Below are 25,560 nucleotides of genomic sequence, written 5' to 3'. Positions count from 1 at the left end.
TCCGAGGGGTTTGTGGTATCGCTATTTCGCGAGCCGAAGTGGTCGTGAAGAAGGTCCGCTTACACGGAATGCGGTTCTTCCATCGGCCCCGGGGGATCGGTCCTCCCTTCCAGATAGCTAAGACTCTCCCGATTCGATGCCCGTGACTTTGCACCCCTCGTCAGAAATATCCCTTGGTACGCGTTACGCGTGCCTCTCGCGCTTCCACGAGGGTCCTGCCTTTTCTTCGGCCTGGCCTTCCCGGCTAGTTCGAATTGAGATTACCTCATGAAGGTCGCGTTTTATTGTCGCTTTCTATTCGATGCCATCTTCAACCTCTCAGCATCGTTTTCAAGAAGTGGCTTGAGAACGATTCTGCAAGAATTCGACCGGATTTAGGACGGCGGATTTTTGACGAATTTAAACTACAACGAAGGGTGAGTGGATAAGATTTGTGGAAAGTGAAATGACGACTTGAATGGAATTAGAGAATTTAATCGTCAGACCAGTAGGAAAATCATGCCATATCGACACAATTCTCAACAAGGGCTGTAAATTCTATTACACTTTACGCTTTGTGAGAAGCTATTAATTCTATTAAATTTCATTTACGAGTCGTGTATCTGCGATTATCTAGTTGCTGTTTTATCTTTTTTTTACAAACGTCAGGAGTCTTGATTCCGATTTCACATACGGTGTTAGAACTAGATGGTCGAAGGACAGGCACTTGTCTTGTAATCGCGGAGTACGTTACCCTCGTCTGCTGGTCCGTCGTATAAAATACAGAACGCATTAATTAAAGCGTGGCCGTTGATAGGGATGATGTCAGAACGACGGTGGTGGTGGCGTTGCAACGTGTCGTAGCTCAAAGCGGTTTACAACCCCTGTAAATTCGAGCGGCAGGAACAATGGACGTCTTAAATTTCTCTCGTAGGCCGCGCAGGGAGTTTAAACCCGTCCGATTTCGAGGCACTCGACGCCTGTGCGAACGTACGCTATCAGATCAACGCGGAAAGCAATGAAACTGACTTTATTCCCTGGATTATCTTATATTGTCCTTTCCCTATTGTCGTTGGGGGATGGGCAACGCAGATAAAACTATCGAGATTGAAACGCGTTGACGATGATGTCTCGCGTTTCGTTACACGGATCTTGTACATCTTGATATCGTGTTTATTTCTTCTCGAGGATAGTTTATGGAACGCAAATTTCGTGACGTACTTTTTATACGTGTTAAACGTAATCGATATTATTCATTGAATTAATTATACAATTTTTAATTGATGGGTTATTTTTGTATATAATTAATATCAAACGTCAGAGATTCTTTGTGTTTCATATACACCTGGTTAAAACTGGTACAATTAAAAAATTCTTTATTACGATCGAGAAAGTAGAAAATTTCTATGTCCGAGAAATATTGATTAATTAATAATTATAATCAACTTTCGCGTTTAGCATGTCAGGGTGTTCATTTTATAGGCAGTATTGTTCTTTAAATCATCTTACGGTTAAGATTAATTCCTCGAAAAGCGTAATCACGAACCGAGACTTCACCGTTGTTATTTTCGAATCTCTCGAGATAGGATAATGCGTGTAATTTAGTGCCAAAACGTAATCATATCGCATGGCAATGTTTCAGCATCTTATTTCATCGTAACACGTGAAGTGTTCGATTTTTAATCACTCGTACTGGACAACTTCCTAAAAAAAAAAAACACACATATATATAAAAATAACAAATCAAAGATCATGTACAGATTCAAATTTGAATTTTCAAATTTTCAAATTTTCAAATTTGAATTTTCAGATTTTTAAATTTGAATTTTCAAATTTGAATTTTCAAATTTAAATTTTCAAAATTTGAATTTTCAAATTTGAATTTTCAAATTTTTAAATTTGAATTTTCAAATTTTCAAATTTTTAAATTTGAATTTTCAAATTTTCAAATTTTTAAATTTGAATTTTCAAATTTTTAAATTTGAATTTTCAAATTTTCAAATTTGAATTTTCAAATTTGAATTTTCAAATTTAAATTTTCAAATTTGAATTTTCAGATTTTTAAATTTGAATTTTCAAATTTTCAAATTTGAATTTTCAAATTTTCAAATTTGAATTTTCAAATTTGAATTTTCAAATTTAAATTTTCAAATTTAAATTTTCAAATTTGAATTTTCAAATTTAAATTTTCAAATTTGAATTTTCAAATTTAAATTTTCAAATTTGAATTTTCAAATTTGAATTTTCAAATTTTTAAATTTGAATTTTCAAATTTTCAAATTTGAATTTTCAAATTTGAATTCTCAAATTTAAATTTTCAAATTTGAATTTTCAAATTTAAATTTTCAAATTTGAATTTTCAAATTTGAATTTTCAAATTTTTAAATTTGAATTTTCAAATTTTCAAATTTAAATTTTCAAATTTGAATTTTCAAATTTTCAAATTTGAATTTTCAAATTTGAATTTTCAAATTTGAATTCTCAAATTTAAATTTTCAAATTTGAATTTTCAAATTTAAATTTTCAAATTTGAATTTTCAAATTTGAATTTTCAAATTTTTAAATTTTCAAATTTGAATTTTCAAATTTGAATTTTCAAATTTTTAAATTTGAATTTTCAAATTTTCAAATTTGAATTTTCAAATTTAAATTTGAAATTTAAATTTGAAAATTTAAATTCAAATTTTCAAATTTGAATTTTCAAATTTGAATTTTCAAATTTGAATTTTCAAATTTAAATTTTCAAATTTGAATTTTCAAATTTAAATTTTCAAAATTTGAATTTTCAAATTTGAATTTTCAAATTTTTAAATTTGAATTTTCAAATTTTCAAATTTGAATTTTCAAATTTTCAAATTTTTAAATTTGAATTTTCAAATTTTTAAATTTGAATTTTCAAATTTTTAAATTTGAATTTTCAAATTTTCAAATTTGAATTTTCAAATTTTCAAATTTGAATTTTCAAATTTAAATTTTCAAATTTGAATTTTCAAATTTGAATTTTCAAATTTAAATTTTCAAATTTGAATTTTCAAATTTAAATTTTCAAATTTGAATTTTCAAATTTGAATTTTCAAATTTTTAAATTTGAATTTTCAAATTTTCAAATTTAAATTTTCAAATTTGAATTTTCAAATTTTCAAATTTGAATTTTCAAATTTGAATTTTCAAATTTAAATTTTCAAATTTGAATTTTCAAATTTAAATTTTCAAATTTAAATTTTCAAATTTGAATTTTCAAATTTGAATTTTCAAATTTAAATTTTCAAATTTGAATTTTCAAATTTAAATTTGAAATTTAAATTTGAAAATTTAAATTCAAATTTTCAAATTTGAATTTTCAAATTTGAATTTTCAAATTTTTAAATTTGAATTTTCAAATTTTCAAATTTAAATTTTCAAATTTGAATTTTCAAATTTTCAAATTTGAATTTTCAAATTTGAATTTTCAAATTTGAATTTTCAAATTTAAATTTTCAACTTTGAATTTTCAAATTTGAATTTTCAAATTTTCAAATTTAAATTTTCAAATTTGAATGTTCAAATTTGAATTTTTAAATTTGAATTTTCAAATGTGTATTTTCAAATTTTCAAATTTTCAAATTTGAATTTTCAAATTTGAATTTTCAAATTTTTAAATTTGAATTTTCAAATTTTCAAATTTAAATTTTCAAATTTGAATTTTCAAATTTGAATTTTCAAATTTGAATTTTCAAATTTAAATTTTCAAATTTGAATTTTCAAATTTGAATTTTCAAATTTGAATTTTCAAATTTGAATTCTCAAATTTAAATTTTCAAATTTGAATTTTCAAATTTAAATTTTCAAATTTGAATTTTCAAATTTGAATTTTCAAATTTAAATTTTCAAATTTGAATTTTCAAATTTGAATTCTCAAATTTAAATTTTCAAATTTGAATTTTCAAATTTAAATTTTCAAATTTGAATTTTCAAATTTGAATTTTCAAATTTTTAAATTTGAATTTTCAAATTTTCAAATTTAAATTTTCAAATTTGAATTTTCAAATTTGAATTTTCAAATTTGAATTTTCAAATTTGAATTCTCAAATTTAAATTTTCAAATTTGAATTTTCAAATTTAAATTTTCAAATTTGAATTTTCAAATTTGAATTTTCAAATTTTTAAATTTGAATTTTCAAATTTTCAAATTTAAATTTTCAAATTTGAATTTTCAAATTTGAATTTTCAAATTTGAATTTTCAAATTTAAATTTTCAAATTTGAATTTTCAAATTTAAATTTTCAAATTTGAATTTTCAAATTTGAATTTTCAAATTTTCAAATTTAAATTTTCAAATTTGAATTTTCAAATTTAAATTTTCAAATTTGAATTTTCAAATTTAAATTTTCAAATTTGAATTTTCAAATTTAAATTTTCAAATTTGAATTTTCAAATTTGAATTTTCAAATTTTTAAATTTGAATTTTCAAATTTTCAAATTTGAATTTTCAAATTTTCAAATTTGAATTTTCAAATTTTCAAATTTGAATTTTCAAATTTAAATTTTCAAATTTGAATTTTCAAATTTAAATTTTCAAATTTGAATTTTCAAATTTGAATTTTCAAATTTTTAAATTTGAATTTTCAAATTTTCAAATTTAAATTTTCAAATTTGAATTTTCAAATTTCCAAATTTGAATTTTCAAATTTGAATTTTCAAATTTAAATTTTCAAATTTGAATTTTCAAATTTCAATTTTCAAATTTAAATTTTCAAATTTGAATTTTCAAATTTGAATTTTCAAATTTAAATTTTCAAATTTGAATTTTCAAATTTAAATTTGAAATTTAAATTTGAAAATTTAAATTCAAATTTTCAAATTTGAATTTTCAAATTTGAATTTTCAAATTTTTAAATTTGAATTTTCAAATTTTTAAATTTGAATTTTCAAATTTTCAAATTTAAATTTTCAAATTTGAATTTTCAAATTTTCAAATTTGAATTTTCAAATTTGAATTTTCAAATTTGAATTTTCAAATTTAAATTTTCAACTTTGAATTTTCAAATTTGAATTTTCAAATTTTCAAATTTAAATTTTCAAATTTGAATTTTCAAATTTGAATTTTTAAATTTGAATTTTCAAATTTGTATTTTCAAATTTTCAAATTTTCAAATTTGAATTTTCAAATTTGAATTTTCAAATTTTTAAATTTGAATTTTCAAATTTTCAAATTTTCAAATTTGAATTTTCAAATTTGAATTTTCAAATTTTTAAATTTGAATTTTCAAATTTTCAAATTTAAATTTTCAAATTTGAATTTTCAAATTTGAATTTTCAAATTTAAATTTTCAAATTTGAATTTTCAAATTTAAATTTGAAATTTAAATTTGAAAATTTAAATTCAAATTTTCAAATTTGAATTTTCAAATTTGAATTTTCAAATTTTTAAATTTGAATTTTCAAATTTTCAAATTTAAATTTTCAAATTTGAATTTTCAAATTTTCAAATTTGAATTTTCAAATTTGAATTTTCAAATTTGAATTTTCAAATTTGAATTTTCAAATTTGAATTTTCAAATTTTCAAATTTAAATTTTCAAATTTGAATTTTCAAATTTTCAAATTTGAATTTTCAAATTTTCAAATTTGAATTTTCAAATTTTCAAATTTGAATTTTCAAATTTTCAAATTTGAATTTTCAAATTTTCAAATTTGAATTTTTGAAAATTTGAATTTTTGAATTTTTAAAAATTTGAATTTTTGAATTTTTGAAAATTTGAAAATTTGAATTTTTGAAAATTTGATGATTTGAATTTTTAAAAATTTGAATTTTTGATTTTTTGAAAATTTGAAAATTTGAAGTTTTGATAATTTAAACTTTTGAATGTTTGAAAATTTGAATCATTGGATATTTGAATATTTGAATACTTGAATATTTGAATATATGAATATTTGAATCTTTGAATATTTGAATATTTGAATATTTGAATCTTTGAATATTTGAATCTCTATATGTTTGAATTTCTATATGTTTAGAATCGCTCATATAGATATTCTCCAGATATTTCAGGGTATTCTGTATAAATATAGATTGTTTCCCAGATTTAAGATCCCCGGCAGCGATTGACGACGCGATAATCGGTCACGCAACCGGAGATCACAATAGCCTCCGGGTGGCGAGAATAAATGAACTGGCTCTGATACGAGAAAGGGTGAAAGGAAGTCGAGAGATAGGAAAACCGAGCGACGTTCTAGCGCGAGTGCTCGCAGGTTCCTACCCTCCAGTCAAAAGGGTTTATGGCGCGGACAGAAATCCCGCAGACAATAGCTGAATTAATTCCTTAAGGTCTAATCGGTCTGTAATGATCCTGATCTTAGTCGCTTGGTCGGAATGGAATTAGCTCAAGTATTCGTGGTCGCCTAGATTACTGCCGTTCGTCACGTAATTAACGACATTTCGTCCAATGATTTAAGGGTTTGGATTCGAACTAACCAACTCCCTAAATCGTGGCTTCCTTTGTTGACGATAAAACATGGGACGAGGGTCCTTTTTGGGACGACTCCTTGGATTTCATGCGAATTTCCATGAAAAGAAATCGATTTCTGACATTTTGAAACTAAAGCGACATGAAACATCTTAAAGTATCCGAGAAAAATATCGCGAAAGAATTTTTCAGTGTTTAAAAATAGAAATTACGTTATCGATTCAACAACGCTATTTCCGAATTGGTTCACCTGAAAAATTCAATCCCATCTCCGAAAAGATTGACTTTTCTCGACATCTAATAAAAATTTATCAGCGGACTAATATGACTCGAGCAGCGAACATTATCTGTACTGTGTACACGTGTATTACATGTTATCGTTCGTTATCGTGACCAAATTCCATCTCGCACACGTGTTTTATCCATTTATTAGTCATAAGCTCTTTATCCCCAAGCTCGAGAATGCGGGAACGATAATCGTTTCGCACGATCTTCCACTACGTGACGATATGGTACCTCTGACCGATATCTTCGTTTCGATTGTCGCAACCACGCGGGTTATTACTGACCCGTAGCTTTTATCTACGATCAATTACGCCGTGACGAGGTTCGGATTACTGGTAAGGCTACGGTATCGCTATCCCCTATTAAATTCATTAACGAATACGACATTTCAATCGTCTTATACGAAACGGATAGTCACGGGAATCGTGGCGTAATATCACCACGGGACAAGGACATACCGTTAACGCTCGTGGTTCTAAAGATAACGTCCGATTATTGATAATATTTGCACGATGATGTGTCGAGCGTAAAAAACCTTTTCAAAGGAAATGACGCGCAATGACAGCTTCATTCTACGTTGAAATTATACAAATGACGCGATGCAGGAGTGTTTGAAATTATAACGAATCTCGTGTAAATAGCCATTGTAAATTTCCGTTTCAAACAATCCGAATGTTTCGACTTATTCGTCCCTTTGTATCAAGTAATCGTGGACGTTTATTTAATTGGCAAATCCGTGGCGGTCTTACCGCCTCGGACAACACGTCTAACTTTCCAACATCCACTCAAACTAGTCCAAAGTCAAATTGAAGGAATTCCGCGCCACTGACTACCGATATACCGAAATCTATTATACACACTTACTAATTGCAAATGTACAATTCCGTGGACGTAAAGTAATTCCTAGACTTTATCCTCCGGCTAGGAAAGACAATTAATCAACGATAGACCTGAAACATTTTTCAACAATAGCAATCAGAGGACCATGTCGTAAACCCGAGCAGCAGTTGAGCCAGGATACGCAATAGGATAAGGATTTCAACTTGGTCCATCCTTCTATCCACACCTGAGAACGTTCGGATAACCCGAAGCGACAGGTCAGAACGATTAGCGTTCCAGGAGCGTTCGTTTCATCCTGTTGTAACCGTTCCGAGAGAAAGGAGAGTTAATATAGATCCTGGTATCCCGCGATCCCATCTTGTCTTATCTAGTCTCTTATAGTTGGACGGTCGTTGTTCAGTGGAACATATCATTTTACCCCGTGGCTCTTTGCTGGTCAGAGAGGAAGCAGCCGTGTAGGAGACGGTTAAAAGGGGTCCGAGGAAAAATAATAACGGAGACTCGGTTCTTTCTAGTCTGGAACACAGAACCACACTCCGACGAACATTAGTGTGATAGCGGGTGGACCGCGTCTCGTTTCTCTCACCTTCACGCCGATTATTTTCGTCTCTGACCTACCTAGCGCCGAATTACATCCGTTTTCCTGAACTTGGTCCGGCATCTTGATGCGCGCCGTGTCAACGCCAGACTACATCCGACCGAGTCGTATTACGGATATATGCGATAACGCGCACGGCACGCCGCTTCGAGAAATTGCAAACGTTTCTTGGAGATTCTATTTTATTCGGCATCATCTCATCCGGTGGTGCATGAAACTAGGAACTGATTCGGAAAACGGAGTTTCCTTCGAGTAGGTAGTAGCTACGGGTTATGTTCTCCGAGTTAGTTTCGAGCCGGTCGTACTTCTCTATCGTTAAAGTATCGTTAAACAAGAGGAAATGTTGATAAATCATCGTTAATATATGGGATTTCGAAGCTTAATTTTATGCTAATCTTCTTAAAGTTAGAAACTAAAAGTCTTTTGACGAATGACAGCAAAATTCTAAGAACGTAATAGGAATCGACAGCCACACGAGAAGATACGATAAGTCTACTGCTATCGATTGCCTGCCTTTTCTGTCACTCAGTGATAAGAAGAAATATTTGAATAATCTGACAGGTTCAAAGACATGTCTTCCGAAAGCAGATGACAAATTCACGATGTTTTGTAACGAACGAATAATATTAAATGAATATAATTAAGATAGTTTAACTGATAATGTATTGAATTTTAAAATTATTTTTCTATGCGAGGAAATATGACTTGCTACCATTTCTTTCCCACCGCAGTCTTCGCTTATTTTCGTGACACGTGAAAATGGTTTTCTCGAGTAAAAATTGCGAGGATCGTTGAACGAGCGCAGAAAATCGAATCGGAAATCAGGGGACAATCGAATTCTCGGTTCTACGGAGAGTATTTTATTTTCTCTCGGGGAGAGTTCCTCGCCGGGAGCGAGTTTATGGTAATTCAGCGGTACAAGAAAATTGGCCAGACAAGTGGGCTGATCTTCGGCGAAGCTTATCCGCGTTGAATCGCGCGCCCTATTCTGTTTCGATCGGCGCGATAGAGAGTTCTTCGTGGCTTGTAGGTGACAGGCGATTACTCCGCGCCAGCTGATGGTCATTCATTGACCAAAGAGGGTCATTGTCGTTTAGGCGGTAGTGCAATCGAGGCAACCACCCCAGCCCTCGTCTGTAATCATCCTCCAAGCCCTGTTGTTCGATTACAAAGGATCCAAAGCTGGTTCGTTGATTTGATAGTCCGAAGATAACAGTCTCCGTTATCTAACGCATTTGTAAAAATACCATCGGAATTAACTAGATGAATTCGTAAAAGCAATCTGTGAGCCAGAATGAATTCGGAGAAGCCTGAATCAGAGACTGTATCGAAACCGGTCGATGTTCGTTCGTAAAATCAACATTGTAAAGCAATATGGACAAAATATCGCGATATATGTAGAAATTGGAGTCATATCAATGAATCAGCTGATAAACCTTTCTCTCTATATCACTCACGCTGTATGATTCTAAACAAAACGTTTGAATCGTGCAGATACAAATTCGAAGTGCAGAAAATATCCAAAAATTCTAAGTGACCACGTGGAAGATGTCCGCGATATGACAAACCGTTGGAACAAGCAGAGGGAAATTTAGCGCGACAGTTGAAATTCGCGGTTGTGCTCGCGGTCGTTGCCGTGGAAAGCACGGCAGAAGGGCGCAAAAAACGGACGTGATTCGTTTGTATGCAAATGTTTTCTTGTAGCCGTTGGCTGAACCGACGTCCCATACCTTTGTCGGATAAAATGTGCTGGCCCCGTAAGCGACGAGCGTACACAGGTAGCACCGGGTATGCCATAAAGCGCGCCAACTTACCATGTATATTGCCAAGGTCTACCTGAATTTCCATCGAATGATCAGTGTGTATCGGGCGTGTTTGTGTGTTTTTGCGCGGCCGTATGGGTCCTGGCCGGCCAGAGGAACAGGTCGTGTCGCTTAATGTATTCCTGGCGATAAAACCGCATGCTTAAAATATAGGTCGCTTTCTAGGTTGAACCTCCTGCCACTTTGGTGATACCTACTGCCTGCTCTGTCGTATGAACTACGCGCTCCTGTCCTATAAACCAGCCACGTTAAGCAAATGTCCGGGATTTTCACGTCGCAAAATTGGAACGAACGATCGTAAGTTCACGACACTAGTCGTATGATCCATCGTTCTAACTGAATTCGAGACCGGAATCGTACGTTTACAACCACGAATCTTGAACTAAATATAGAGAACGTATCCAAGCACAGTTTACCTTGACATTCGATCGTTGGACGTCAGAAATATAAGTTTATTTCTGTTGGAATCTTCCTAGACGTCCTTCAAAAATCACGCGACATCATGAAAGGTTGAAAAGTCGCGACTTTCTTAAGCGTAGGTAGAACCTAGACGAAAATAACGCGACTAATTCAGGTAAGAACGACAGGAAACTGTTCAGAAGAAAATAGGAATAGAAATGTATGAATGAGAATGAACGAGAAACTGCGATCCCGATACGGAACGGCAACGCGAGCCAAAATTAACAAAGAGTATTATCGTTGCACTCAATTCCAGATGATAGCGATTCGAATCATGCTCGGGGGCAAACCGCCGTTTCGGACGCTTCCCTGATTGGTTTCGATACGCGGCCAAATCAAGAGGCAAGTCGTAGTTGCGGCAACCCGTGCCGCTGCCTATGATAGTAGAATTTAATAAAGGGAATGATTACGTCTACCGCAAATCAGCATCGAAATACGTTCGACTGACTTTGATGAATCGTGAACATCGCGAACACGCTCGTTGCTCCGTTTTGCCTGTATCTTCTCTCGCCGCCTCTCTCACCTTCACCGCCCTCTATTACACCCCCCCTATTACACCCCCTTGTCCAAGATAAGCCAAATTAATTAATCCCATGAAATAGATCAGAATTGATCGAAACGATAGGTCCGCTACGGCCCAATGGCATCATAGATACGCAGGGCCGTGCTAGTTTGCGGTACTTTGACGCGAGATACGGCGTGTGGTGACGTCGGTGCTGGTCGTCAATTATCGAACTCTCGACGATCGATTGAAAAGAACAATGGCATCGAAAAAATTATTTTCAGTATTTTTTTAAGAGTTTCCTCTTAAAGAAATTTTTCTTTAATTCTATCGTTTACGAGTTATTAATAACACAGGGAGAAGAAAGAGAATCAGAGGACCGTTTTCTACGTCACTTCACATTTTTACATTCGTTACTAGACTGTGAATTTTATAGGAAATTAATAAAAGATATTTCTTGCAGTACAGAATGACGTGTTCCATTGTTGGAGCAGCTTATTTGTATGATTTCCAAGTTCGTGCATCGATTGTTCGAAAGAAACAGAAAAAGACGTGCAAGGTAGAGGTATAAATCGCTTAGGACGTGGTTTGATCGACTGCACGAACGTATATGTACGTTCTTGTTCGCCTGTTTCAATCTCTTTATTCGAAGATTACCAAGGTTCGTTGAAGAGACAGTGTAGTGGAAAGAGCAGGCAGAATGATTCAACGGGTATAGGAGAGGAGAACGATAGTCTTCCAGTTTCCTGTTCACATAGACGTTTTTACATCGCCACCGAGACAGCTGGTGCTTCCCTGAGGAACGAGAAGAAAGCTTTCGACGGAAGAAAGACGGCAAAGAAACGCGGAAGAAAAGCGTTATTGTACGGTACATTACCGTGCATGCGAGGCAACGATTAGCACCGGCTACATCGAGAACTCTCTACAAAATAATAGAGACGTACCTGAAGCGATGGCATCCCACAAAGGAATCCACCGTTGCTTCTCCCTTAACACGTAAATCCTTATACCGGCCGGCACGAAATTGCAGCGAAATACGGCATATGATAGTTAAGCGAACGAAGCAAAACTTTAGAAACTCTTTCTTACCTTTTCTCAAATGAAATTACGAAGTCGTGATTTCGCGAATATCCGAATGCTGCTATAAAAAAAAAAAAAAAAAAGAAAAAGAAAAAGAAAAATTTGCAGGCCGTTGTATTTGAAGACTGCAGGTTTTCTAATTTTTACGGGGCAACAGTTTTAAAATTCAAAAGAAATTCAAAGAAAGAAGGGTACGTGAAACTGTACATTTCGTAGCCATTGTGAGAAAATCGATGGAAAAAGGAAATGAAAACCATATTAAAAGAAATTCTGCTACTAGATATTGAAACAGAAAATAAAAGGAAAGAAAGGGGGGCATAGAGTTTGAAACAGAGAAGAGAAACGAAGAGAATAAGAAAAGAAAGAGCGTGGAGCAGACTGAGGGAAGAGTCGGATACAAAGCGAAGGGGTCGGTGTATCGCGTGTGTTTGAACGTACGCAAAATGACACGAGGGCAGTCGGTCGAAAGGGCCCCCCACATACACTGGCGGCCCTTTAGAAAAAAGTCACGGATCAGAAAAGACTCAAAGGTTCGGTGAGTAGACAGGTCGAGAAGAGGGTGGAGAAACGTCGAGCGGCGGTAGGAAGTCTATATCGAGTTGGGCGCGCGTTTAGGCGGATCCCCGACTCTTTTACTTTTATTTGCGCTTCGTTGTTGATGTTCATGTAGGGCTTCGGAAAGATCTATCCCGGCCCTCTCGTGTTTATCTCTTTTTCGCGAAAAAGAAAAAAAAGAAAGAGAAAAGAAGGAGAAGCTAGCGGCGGTTGAGATATAGCGGTAAGGTAGCTGTGGAGAGGGACGATAAAAAGAAAGTCGCTGCGTCTTTCGAGAATTCGAAGGTTCATGGGAACCTTTCTCCCGCACTGGAAAATCTTCCATCCTTTCCGATCGTGTCAGATAATAAACTTAATTTTATTTTCGTATTTTTACGGGACCCTTCGTTTTATTCTGAGAAGTAGATTGCTTGGAAAGAAGTTAAATCGCAGAGTAATAGTAAAAATGTTTGATCTATATCGTATCATAGAGACGTTCGCGATCTCCGATGTGTTCCTTCTACGTTGTTATCCTTCTAGAAACGAGTGACAACAACAGACGGTACACACTCGGGAGCCCCTTCGTAAGCCTTCAACCACGAACACTATCGACATCCTGTTTCCTCGATACGCCAGCAACTTCGTTATCCATTAAGGCGTCTTAATCTGGGCCAAAGAGAGAACCCTCTCCGGGATAGTTTCCTGTGCAAGCGGATCGCAGGGAGCAAAGGTTGCTCGAAGAAACACAGCACCGCCGGTGTTTACCACTCGAAGGCAGCTGGTCCCCACGGTGGTTTCGCCTCTCAAAAACGACGAGTGTCGCCGAATCAGTATGCAAAACGGCGAAGGAGGGGTCTGGAGAATGGAGAACGCGTTTCGCGCGTGTTCCCGACGACGCAGATGCGGACAGACCACAGATCGTATTCATTATGATTTGCATACTTTTCGCGTGTTTCATCCGACCAATTTCACCGTTCTGACACTTTGCCTATTTGTTCCGCGATCGTTGATATCACTTGACCATCTGGAACAACGCCGTATCGTTGCTCCGCCTCTTCGAACGTAAACGAACCGTTCTCCAGCATCGAAATGCGAACGACGTGCCTGTTTGAACGAGGGAAAGGGGGTTTGTATCGTTCGTTCTGGAACGAAGCTCGAGTTTCATGATTTTCTGTCGCATAGTTTGCCTTCATAATTGAAAACAGAAGGGAAACAATGCTCTTGAGGAGACAGGGTTGTCAAGAGGCAAGGAGAAAGAGGCAGGAGGAGGAGCAACTGTGTAAGATGAAAGATATGTAAGATGAAGACCGTGGTGGAAGAAGAGGAATTGTAGGTCGTAGATTAAGCGGCATATCAGCGTAACCCAGTTCCTCCGCAACCTTGTTTCACGAAGACAGGCTCCGAAGAAGCTACATCGACGATTCTCCGTGCCAAGAACGTAACGGGGTGTACACACTTTAGCGACCTTTCTGTATTAATACGATCGCGGTACTTCGCTGGCGAGACGCGATCGAAAACTTTACAAAGCTCTCGTCTTTTTCAACGCGCGTACATTTATTTGTTCGTTATGTACATTTTCCAGCGAAACGAAATGTTAGTAACAACGCAAGAAACGGTTGCTGGAATATTCTTTACCGTTACTAGTTCGTAACTCGGTTCTCAAGTCGTCTGAACGAATTCCGATATTCTGCTTTATACTTGTACGTTTTATACGTCATATATTTCATCCTGTTACATAGTTTTCCATCCAAGGGGAGAACATTCGTTTCCCTTCTTTCCGGTAATTCAACGGTTCGCAGAAACATCTTATACTTTTTCATCCAAATGTTTTCATTTTACAGGCACACACGTGTTTCTTCGGTATTGCCTCGCCACCGCGGTAGCCACTTAAAGCCACATACGCATCGAATGCACAAACTACGATGGAACTGGCATTCTTCGGACGAAACACAACGAACGACCCAGGAGTTCATACGACTTCGGTAAGAAATCGGTCTACAGCGGTCTCCAACTTGTCCAATATACTTTCGGCCCAGTCGATTCTGGCCACCCTCGCGCGATCCTCTTTTTCCCCGGGAAAAAAGGTCTTTTCAAGTTTTCATCGAAAAGCAACACGGTTATCGCAGTCGGACACATTCTCGTCCAGAAAGAAATCTCGCTGACTCGTTTAGAACTCTGTCGATCGTTGTACACTTGAGACTCACCGAAGAAAGATATAAAGGAAACTTGAAATCTGTATCGTTGAACGACCGACGACTTTGATCGATTTAATTCGGGAATGGGTGGACAGTAGAGATGGATGTATTTTTCTCATAGTCCAAGTTCATATACGATGAACAATTCGCGTACTACGATGAACATCCGAATTTACGAAAGAAGAGAATTATGTTAACGAGATAACACGCACGAACAGAGTATGATATATAGCAGAAAATTCTATGGCGACTAGTGAAAGTCAGGGATGTAATGGTACTTGGTAGAAGTAGGGTAAAGTTGAATTATTTGAGTCGGAGAAGCTTCAACGACTTAAAATTCAACCTTGAACTCTGCACAGCGCAATGAAACTTTTCGATTCGAGCCACATAACCTATTTGTGTAAATTATTCTAATTATTACAATTTTTTTAACGATTATATCAATAACGAAACTATTTTATCGAGTTTGCCATGATACTGGTCAACGCTACTAGTATTTGCAGGACTACCACCGAGCTAGACGGTTTCGCTTTAGAAAAAAGGGGAGCTCGTTAGAAGGCGGCGAAAGTCGCGCCTTATGATGTTCGTCTTCGAGTGCTGGAGGTTGAAGGTCACATTTAGCCGGGCAAAGAAGCGCGGCGCTAGGGTGGAAACGGCAAATGCGGACTTTGCGAGCCACGAATCCGGCGCGACCGCCGCACAATACAGTGAAACGCACTTCACTCGGGGGCACTCCACTCGAAGAGCGCCTAGATTACGACTGCGAAGGTAGGTGCGACCCGAGTACAACCCACTTTCGTATCTCAAAGGGGAAGGATTTATGCGGAGAGCGCACGGGCGCCAGCATTTCGCGCGAACGATTTCAAACGTGTCCTTAACGGTGACCTCGGAACGCGCCCTTTTGAAACACGTGCCGGCTAAAGGTGAAATAAGAAAAAAAAAAAAAAGGAAGCACGTAGGCAAATAAAAAAGAAGGACAGGAGGGAGAAAAGGAAGGAGGAAGGAAAGCGAGTAAGAAGAAATTGCTGGACTGTCGTCTAAAAAACGAGGCTTTCGAGGATGTTCGCCCGAGGCTTGTCACGTCGATTGCAAACTCGAAATCATTGCATCGAAATAGTTTTACATTCTACACACATACGTATGTATAAATACGTGGCGGAGAAAATATTTTTACCCGTTTATTGGCAAATATATTACTTTTGTCTTCTCTTTGTATGTATCGAACGAGCCGAACCAGCGACTTCACACACAATGGAACGATCTAGAAAGGAAGCTTAATTAAGGGACGAGAACGTATGTAGAAATCGATAGAACACCTATTAACCTGATTTTGTCGGAATGACGAACTGGAAGCTTTGAATGCGATAGTTGCTGTCGAGTTCATAAAAATCTTGCACGAAATGGGTTAGTTGTTTCGTAAAGGCAAGAAACTCTCGTCTTTCAAAACACGCTATTTCTGAAACAATCTGGTATTTACACCGGCAGTCGTAAGATACTTCTTACCGTAGATATGACTATCTGACAAGTTTCGAAAGCCCTCCAACTTCCGAGAACGTTGCTGTCGTCAATACAACTGCTTCTTTCTTACAATGCTCCCAACTACACCTATTCCAACGGAATCGTATGACAAGAAAGGCGAATCGGCGGAAGTCGAAGCTGTTTCCGAGATCGTAACGATCCGGCGAATCGTTCCGAGCGTTACGATGCTTTTCTCCTCTTTTATAGACCAAAGAACAGCAGAGTTGCCCGGTATAAAGATTATACTACATTTTCAGTTCATCTTTCAACAATAATAACTATCAAGTATCATTTTCTGCGTCAGATGTTTCACGATAACCAGAGATTTTATTTAATCCATCCATCGATTTACTCAAAGAAATATCAAAACCTTTTTACAAAAGCAAAGAAGCTCTTATCGCCTCTAATGTCGTTATCTATTGAAAAAGCCTACAAGTTTTACTCCATTAAGCAGCCAATATCCTGTTAAAGCCTGTGTGATTTAAAAATGCGCTGAAACAGCTTCTTATTCCATTTTCGCAAATCATATTCCATTTAAAAAATCCTCCACAAATAACTTAACGATTTACGTCCAAACAAATCTCAACGACTCTTAATACAAGAAAGCCTTATAATTCTTCAACGAGTCCACCTCCTCCAACTACAGAGAGCTATAGACTGGAAGATCGACACATTTATCGAATAAATTCAGTGCCATCCAGCGTACGACCGCGTCACATTTTTATCGAGCGAGGATCTACCAGCCGCTGGACACAGAAATAACGGCAGCCACGGCGAACCATCTCTCGGCGGAGGAGGCTCGAAGCGCAACCGACGTCGGCGCGACGAGGCGGTGCCCGTTCGCAGATGCATCGGTGCACTGCAATTAAATGCGCGTATATAGGAACGTAGCGCAGATTTATGCGTCACTGCCGGCTACGAGGATATCTCCATCCCGTTCTCTCGATCGTCCCCGCGGGTTCGCGACCACCTCGTCTCGAATTCTCCGCGCGAGAGACAGGCTGCAGAGCCACCGATCGCGCGCGCAACCAGGGCCGGACGATCGTATTGCGTATCTCAATCTCGAACGTGGATACAAGCGTATCCTGCGTACTTTGATTAAGTATTAAACGTGATTAACCGAGGCCCGTGACAGTGGACCGGAGAAACTACGATCGTGAAACCGGCCACCAAGGCTGCATTGTCTCGTTCGTTTTTATTCTGTCTGCAACTTCTTCGTTTCTCCGTTCTTCGGGGGAAATAAGCTGTCTCGTTTCAAAAATCGATTTTATTGCGTGCGTATAAAACACGAGTTTTATGAGATAAAGAAAAAGGGATATAAATAAATAAATATATATGTAGAATGGTAAAAATGAAAGAGGCGGGGATACGTCCTGATCGGAACACGAGGCTGAAATACGAGAGATAGGTCGCGCGAGAGGCGGTGATTAAATATCAGAGTATTGTTAACCATATTTCCTACATTTCCATAACTGTCAAAAAATCTTCGTATACATTCCTGGCGATTTCGCGTTCAGGAACCAGTTAACCTTTTCGCGATTCCAGATAACATCGAGTATTATGATCGAAGCGTGTGGCGCTGCGAGGCACATCGAAGGTGAGGCTAACGCGCGGCTCGACATTACTCACAGATCTTATTATATCTCGTGATCGAAACACTCCCTAACGTAAGAACACGTATGCATTTGAACAACTGAGAAAATAAAATTGGGGAGGGAAGAAGAAAGGCGGGAGGAGGAAAGGTGTAGGAAAGAAAGAATCGAAACGACCATTCTTTCGTTACTTAACACCCTAACGTGTTTAACTTCTCGCACGCACACGGAGCGGATCGCCCTGGGACCGAGTCGGACCTGCTGGCGGTCTATCGCGTGAGACGGACGCGGATCGGAGAGAATCCGCAGAAAATCGCGCGATTCTCCCGTACATCGATGCAAAAAGGGGCCAACGGAACGAGGTAAAAACGAAAAACGGCGGGGACCGTTTTACTTGGGAGCCAGGTACGTACACGATGAAGAATCCCCCCATTTTCGTGGCGCGGCGGAGCGGCGCGTGAATTTGTTCCAGTGATTTTCGGGAACGTCTTTACGGATGCGCACGATGAAATCCGCGCGCCACGGACCCACTTACACACCACACTATCCGGCGTGTAACTATAGATTATCGTGTGTATCGTGGCAGTACACGTGGCGTGCGAGAAGGAATATCGAGCGAGCATTGTGGCCCGATCGTTCCGATCCGGTTACGACAGAACGGACGATCGGACGCGATAGTTATTTAGCGTACCTGGTAATCAGCGACCATAAAAATGAACATAAACCGACACGTTTCGTACGGTAGGTGCATACGCGTGTGTGAGAAGCGGGGGAACGCACACGCTCGGCCGAGCTTGATAGCAATGAGAGCCTAAGTTCCGGCAATAAAGCCTAAGTGCCAACTCGCATCGTTTATGTAGGTCTTTTTTCTCTTAAGAGCTCGGGAAGACCTTCACGGTGCACTATGGCAAAATCGAGTTTAGGGAGGTCAAGCTCCTCGCGTGAGCCTTCATTCGGTATACTCGATGTAACTAAAAATGTCACGATAAATCATATTCTGTTCGTCCAGTAATTTTTCCATTACAAATACTAAGATACTGAATTAGTGACCCTTCAGTCCATGGATGAAATCGTGTTTAACATATACCATTAATTTCGGAGGGCCACGCTGTTCGTAAATTGTAAATTAATAAACAAAAGTATTTCCTTTTTTTCCATTGCATCAAAAGCCTCCTGATGATAAACCTGTGCAAGATATACATTTCGTCCACGATTTTATACAGAAAGATATGAAAATAGCTGGCGGCTGGATATTAATATTGCAAATATACATGCAAACGATCTTACGGTCGAACTCTGGCGTCTTATTTCCTTTGCATGTAAAAAAATAAAAAAAGCAGTCGAACATCTCCTAATGTTCTCAATTTCTATCGCATTTTATAAAATGGTGACGGCACGCGCGCGAGAAACATTAGCCATAGGCGGTCGTTCCGAGCTGTTGTAAGAACAATTAATAAGGATCATTAAGGGAACGACCCAGTTTCTTCGGCGGTGGAGGAAGGACGAAGCCACGAAGGGGGACCAGTTCCCTCGACTGCACGGTTACGGTGTTTGCCTTCCTTTCTCGCTCCTAAGAGAGAGCAAGGCAGCACGACTGTTCACGGCGAAACATGATTCTTGACTATCCCGGTCGGGCCCAAGGATAGATCGTCCGTGGAGATTGTCGGGGGCGCAATTTGTTTCACTGCCTAATACGAGTCTTCTTCCACGAGAGCCTCTCGCTACCTGGCTCCCGCTGCTTGTCCGGATAAAATCCGGCTTCCATGTATGCGAGCTTACAACCACGCGAATTTGTCCGACCAGCCGCAATAGCATAATTTCGCGTTGCACGTCTCCGAGATTTTTCGCGCTGAGATCGAGGTGTTTCGAGGGCATTCTTGAGGAGAGATTATCTTGTCGGTATCGCTGTGGATTCAGATTTATCGTTTCTCCTTTTTTTCCAATTCTCCAAGTGTGCTTCCTTGTACACGTGGTTGCAAGATTAAAGCTTCGAACATTTTTGAATGCTCGAGTACAAAGTTTTTAGCGTCCATAAACAAATTTTTATGTCATCGCAAAGATATACCTCTCGGGAGAGCGATCGTGCTAGAGCTTTCAGAATGAAATATTTTATGTATTAAGTAACGTTTTTTATATACTTCAAATCTTCATTACATAAATAACAAACTCTAACGGAGAGAGTAATAAAGAATCATCTTGTCAAAGGGACGAACATTAGATACGACGAGCTATCGTAATTGGAATGTTGATGAAGATTGAACGATTCTTAGATATTTGAGAAGTGTTTCATCAAATTGTCTCTGGTAGTGTGACTAACTATGATGACGTGTGACGCGAATAAAGTGTGAGAATGTGAAGTGCGTCTCCGTAAAGGTGCTAGGAACGAACGGAGTAAGAAAGTCGAGAACTCGCGACCTTCCAGTACTTCCTGTACTTCTTTCTTTGGTAAGTACAAAATTCTTGCAACATGTTCCCTTACGTAGAATTATTGATCATAGGAATGCGAGCTTATATTCGCGAAATTGGTAATCGTAATATTTCTGTGTAGCGCGGGAAAATCTCAACAAAAAGGAGGATACAATAATACCAACTTTTTCTCGCATTTGCATTATCTGGCGTCGTACTCACGCAACTTAATTAAGAGGATAATGTAACATTTAACGTCGGAATATCGTGCGTGCGCTGAAACTGCGATACACGACCGCCTAACAAATTACTTTTTTATCTCCCGTTCCACCGTAACCAAGCGTACAATCATTCTTCCCCATTCTCTCCTAAACAACCTATAATTTCTCCCCAAAATCCGTAATCAGTTTCAGCCCGCCTCATTACAAGATCCTTTCGTAAAATGCAAAAAAATCAATGATACGCCGGCTTCAATGCACAGCGTGCATTCCGTTATGCAATAACGCGAAACAATGAAACCGGTTACCCAGAAAGAAACAAATTAATCACGCGAAGCAATAACCCGCAGCTTTTCATTTCGGAGAGAGCACGGCTACGAATCCTGCCAAGATCTTTATCAACCCCAAATAGAAAAGTCGGTTGAACGTACAGCGTGGAGCTTCCAAAAGACGAAGGAGCCCGAGATAATCCCGTTAGCACGATGAAAACGTTCCCGTGGCTCTGGTTCTGCCAACACGATTTCAAATATTCTGAATGACCGACGTTGGCCCCCTTTCTGCTACCCTTCTTTCCCTCGTCTGCTCCGAATTACCACCACAGCGCGGAATCCCTGGTCTCGTTTAGTTCCGCTTCACGATGCAGCAGAAGCAGAAGAGAGCTTCGGCAATTATTTTCGCGGTGAATTCTAGCGAGTACCATCCAAGCCTCGAGGAGCGCAACACGATCAAGGTGGAGCTACGTGTTGGCTTCATTGCCTTAACTTACGAGATATTTGCATCTCAGGCCAACCTTGGTTAATTCTGCCCTTCGAACAACCATGGTGACCCTTCCTTTCTGCCGTTTCATCCGATAGACGATGGAAAATATAGTTCGTCAAGTTTTATTCGTTTGTTCGAATCGATAAGAACGCGGAATAAAATGCTGTTGAATAAGTGCTTCGAACGAATAGTCTGATATTTTCGTAACTTGACATTTCGTATTTAAAGGATATTTCGTTCGTACGAATGGATTACGATTGCAACGTGTTTCGCGATGTTTCTTCTTGGTCTATCATCCTGGGTGCAAAGATTTCTCGCATATTTGCTGGTACAAACGATGAGCAATAACGATATGGTAATTATAGAAGCATATTTCGCGTTAAAGATTCTCACGTAACTGACCTTTTCTTGCGCGACCATAAACACTTAACGTCTAGTTGGCGCTCTATCGAGCGCCACTCTCGATTTGTCTGGCAATATCGATGGTTCGTAAAAGTCGAAGTAACCGAGCGCATCCACCGGCTGCATACGATATGAGCGTGATAAGTTTTCAATTTTCTCGATATTGACGGAACAGCAACATACGAAAACCGATGGAAAAGTTTTCGCGGAAATGCAAGGTCATTTGAATTTCTATAATTGTTTCCTATTGCACGTTGCAACACCGTGCTGTATCTTTTACTACCGATATCAGGAGGATACTACAGATTACGGTTTATCGAATAGTTTCCCTCAGAATTTTTCTCTTAATAAATTCAAGAACCAAGATATTCGTTTATTAAAATACGTCTGTCTTCTGTCTTTCAACAGAAATACCGCGCAAGCCATTTGTTATTAATAGCCAATGCATATTAACAGGTGCTCCGGTTAAATGAATTTACGTTGCAAATGCTCATAAACCACTCTTTCTTTCATTTCCTTCTATTCGCAGATCTTTGTCAATAAATGGTATTAAAGCGGTGGAAGCTGAAACTGTTCTCACAGGTGTATCGTCGAATATCTATCGAGTTTGTTGTTTGAATATCGATACGTTGAATGTAGAATCTTTTCGACTCTTGTTTCTCGTGGTCCGCCCGATGACAGTGAAGCTGAAGATCGATACAAGCTTTTTAATACATCAGACCATCCCGACGCTACTGCAAGCTTGGCGACTAAATGTACGCCGGAAGTATGCAAGTTTAATAATCGTACAAGTCAGTCAGTCTGAGTGGACGATTTTAAAATTCGATTCGTATTTCCGGTTCCACGACCACTTGATATTACAGGAGCATGACGATACAACGGTCAGAAATTGGCAAAAATACGTCATGCGAAATTATAGAAACAGGTTTCACGGGTCTACCATGACCAATTCATAAGTCGTGAATATACGAAATCGGCTAATCCAGAAGTTGATTCGATTCTGTTCGATGAGTTTTGATAAAGGCGAGTCGAATTTCTTTTATATGTGTCCCGTTCTTCTGTCTTTGATACGAGTTTTATACTTTAACCGTAGGTATTTTCAGCACTAATGAAATGTGTATTGTGTCCTACAGAATTTTTTAATATACTATATAAACATGTCATTAATATATATATATATAACAAGGTATGTATATGTTAATATCGAATAAATAAATTAAAGATATTCAAACAATCGAATATAAAACAGTAGAATGATGTACAACTACTACTGGAATTCGCGTGTAAGGGGAATAGACCGTTCTGCAGTAGAATGTGCCATACCGTAGCCAGACAATAATTTTTCCAGAGAAAAATATTATCAGGAAGATAAATATTGAATTTATTAGGTAAATATTATGTTAGAAATATCATCCGAACGAGTTTTATCTGCGCAGTTTTCATAAAATAATTGTAAAAACGATTCGAACAAATGAAGGTGTCGACGAATTCAGGGAAAACCCGGTTCACTCGCCGCTACCAACTCGCGTGATTGATTGATCGGAAGCATTAATTCTACCCAATTTTCGAGAATATTAGTGCAAAATCAGGACAAACAGGCAACGAACGAAACTTCGAGAAATGAAATAAGAAAAGAAAAAGAAAGAGGAGAAAAGAAACTAACTATGTAGTCGAAGAACGATAAAAAGAATAGCAGCGATCAAAATATGAATTTGAGGTGTAAGTGTTGTCCGTGATAATTGTAGCTGCTGGCTGTAACCTAACCCCAACCTAACCCCAATCAGCTGATAAAATCCCTTAAAGCATATCAGGGAAAGCGGACTATCTCTTCTTCTCTTCACAGATGGCATTTTCATCCGGCGGTTCTCCACATCTCAGCAAATAGAAGTATTAATAACCACGAAGAACAATCTGACTACGATCGCCGGGATTTGGAACGCGGACGTTCGTAACCTAAGGCGCTAACCACTGCGCTACCGTTGTCCGGTGTTAGTGTCGAGTGGTGATATTTGTGCTGTCGAGTGCCGCCACAAATTGAACGCGAGGAAAAAACGAAATGAGAGAAAGCATAGAGTGGAATAGGGAAGCTGAGGGAAGAGAAGCGAGGTCCTAATTACCACCGAAACACGCGCGTACACGCACGTGTATTCCGCGGGCTGGTCTGTGCGCCGGTACACCCACGATCTCGAGCGGCGTGTGAAGCGAAAAAAAGGAAATTACACGTACGAGTCGGCGGGGGTGGTGAGCAGAGCCTTGCTGCCCTGTGATATTCATGTTTCCAGATTATTTATGACTCGTGGAACGAGTGGCCGCACGCGTACAACGGCGCTACGAAACGCAACCCGTGCACCTAACACGTACATTATACGGGGAAAGAAAAGAGCGAGCCGCGGGGCTGCCAGTCGGTCGACTCGGGGGTGGAGTGGAAAAAAATAGAAACAACCCCGCACTTGGCGCAGCGTCTACTCGCACGGGGCACAGGGGCGGTACTCGCGTTCTCGTGCTCCCACCGCTTAACGCCACCTCGCGCCTTGCCCGTCCGATTAAACGAGGCCCCGCCGCCGCCTCCTCACGACTCTTTGTACGCTGTTCGACGACGTTCATCAACGCCGTGCGTGTAAATACGTACACGAGGTTGATCGCGATGGTGAGAGTAACATAATGCTTGGCAGATAGAACAGCAGGTATGAGGGGAGGTGTGGCATCAGCACGCGTTACAGGCATAATTCATCCGGGGCAACGGCGCAGCGCGCGCGACCGTTCTCGCGGAGGACATACACGTGTACGAATACACGTTTTATCGTCCGATTCCGATAAGGACGAACGTTCACGAACCACGATCCGCTCGCGCGTGCGACTACAAGCACGCTGCGTGCCCGTCATTCTATGCCGCCGGTACTGTCCGACCAATCGATGTTTAATGAACATGACGAATGCGTGCCTATCCGCTAACGATCGTGCTCTTGAGGCAGGCCGGTTTTGCGCGACTATCGATCCCGACCGGTCTTTGGCGTAGCTCTCTGTTTCTTGGAATCCGCGCGGATTCTCCTTGGCATTCCGTTATTGGGTCAATGCGGCGACAGATCTTTTTGAAGGACAGAGTCGCCGGCTTTTATAAAAGACGACGTAGAATGTATCGTGTATTCGAAGCGAAGGATTTAGGATAAAAAATTTAAAGACCCGCGCTATCGTTCAATAGGAAGAGGAATCGAGCTGATTTTATGAGTTTGAAGAATTTGAACGATTATAGCGTAGTATACAGGATGAGTCGCAAGACACGGGATACTTAAATGTCTAATATATTTTTTAGCTTTTCTTGACGTTCGCTTCTCGAATTCTATATAGTTAAAAATACAAGTGTATTTTGGAAAACACCTAAGAATAATCCCGAATAAAAATTCGTTCACTCGATCATATTTGTTTCTTTTATTCTTCGTAACTCGTTAAACTGTAAGCTTAAATACCAGTATCAAAAAACAGACGCAAACCGCGAAAGAAAAATAAAGACGAGGGCACTGCCGTGGAATTTCGCGCGTTGAACAGAACCGTAATAACGAACGCGACCATTATTAGTACAATTTGTAAGCGACGCCTGTACTCCCGTGTAAACACGCGACCGCGTTATTAATTTATTTACGGGCGGGACGACAATGCACGCGCCGCCCGGGAATCAATTAATATCGGCCGTTTTATGCTTCCGCAAAAGGTGGCCGCTCGCTTCGATCACGTTTAAACAAAATCATCAGGCGATTCGACAAATACATGGCCGCCTGGCAACGTTGGCAAACAGACGAATTAAACACGCTGTTGTTCGTACCGCTGCTGGTGGATCCGGCAAGCGATGAAACTCATATGAACCGAAGACGTGAGAAGACACTTTTTCCACCTAGAAACTCGTAATTTCGCTTATTAAAACTGCCACCGT

At 38.5% G+C, this 25,560-nt stretch overlaps 1 long non-coding RNA gene across 1 annotated transcript in view; it reads left to right on the top strand.

The window, feature by feature from the left end:
* Positions 1 to 25,046, top strand: part of LOC126919151 (uncharacterized) — a 28,453-nt gene extending 3,407 nt beyond the window's left edge. The window contains exons 3-4 of the long non-coding RNA XR_007711513.1: positions 14,387 to 14,527; positions 23,479 to 25,046. This is a non-coding gene — a long non-coding RNA (uncharacterized LOC126919151). The remainder of the gene's footprint in view (positions 1 to 14,386; positions 14,528 to 23,478) is intronic.
* The last annotated feature ends 514 nt before the right edge of the window (positions 25,047 to 25,560 follow it).

Source organism: Bombus affinis, chromosome 8 (genome assembly GCF_024516045.1).
Source record: "Bombus affinis isolate iyBomAffi1 chromosome 8, iyBomAffi1.2, whole genome shotgun sequence".
Lineage (NCBI taxonomy): Eukaryota > Metazoa > Arthropoda > Insecta > Hymenoptera > Apidae > Bombus > Bombus affinis.
Note: the sequence above shows the minus strand (reverse complement) of the source record. Positions and strands in the feature narration are given on the sequence as shown.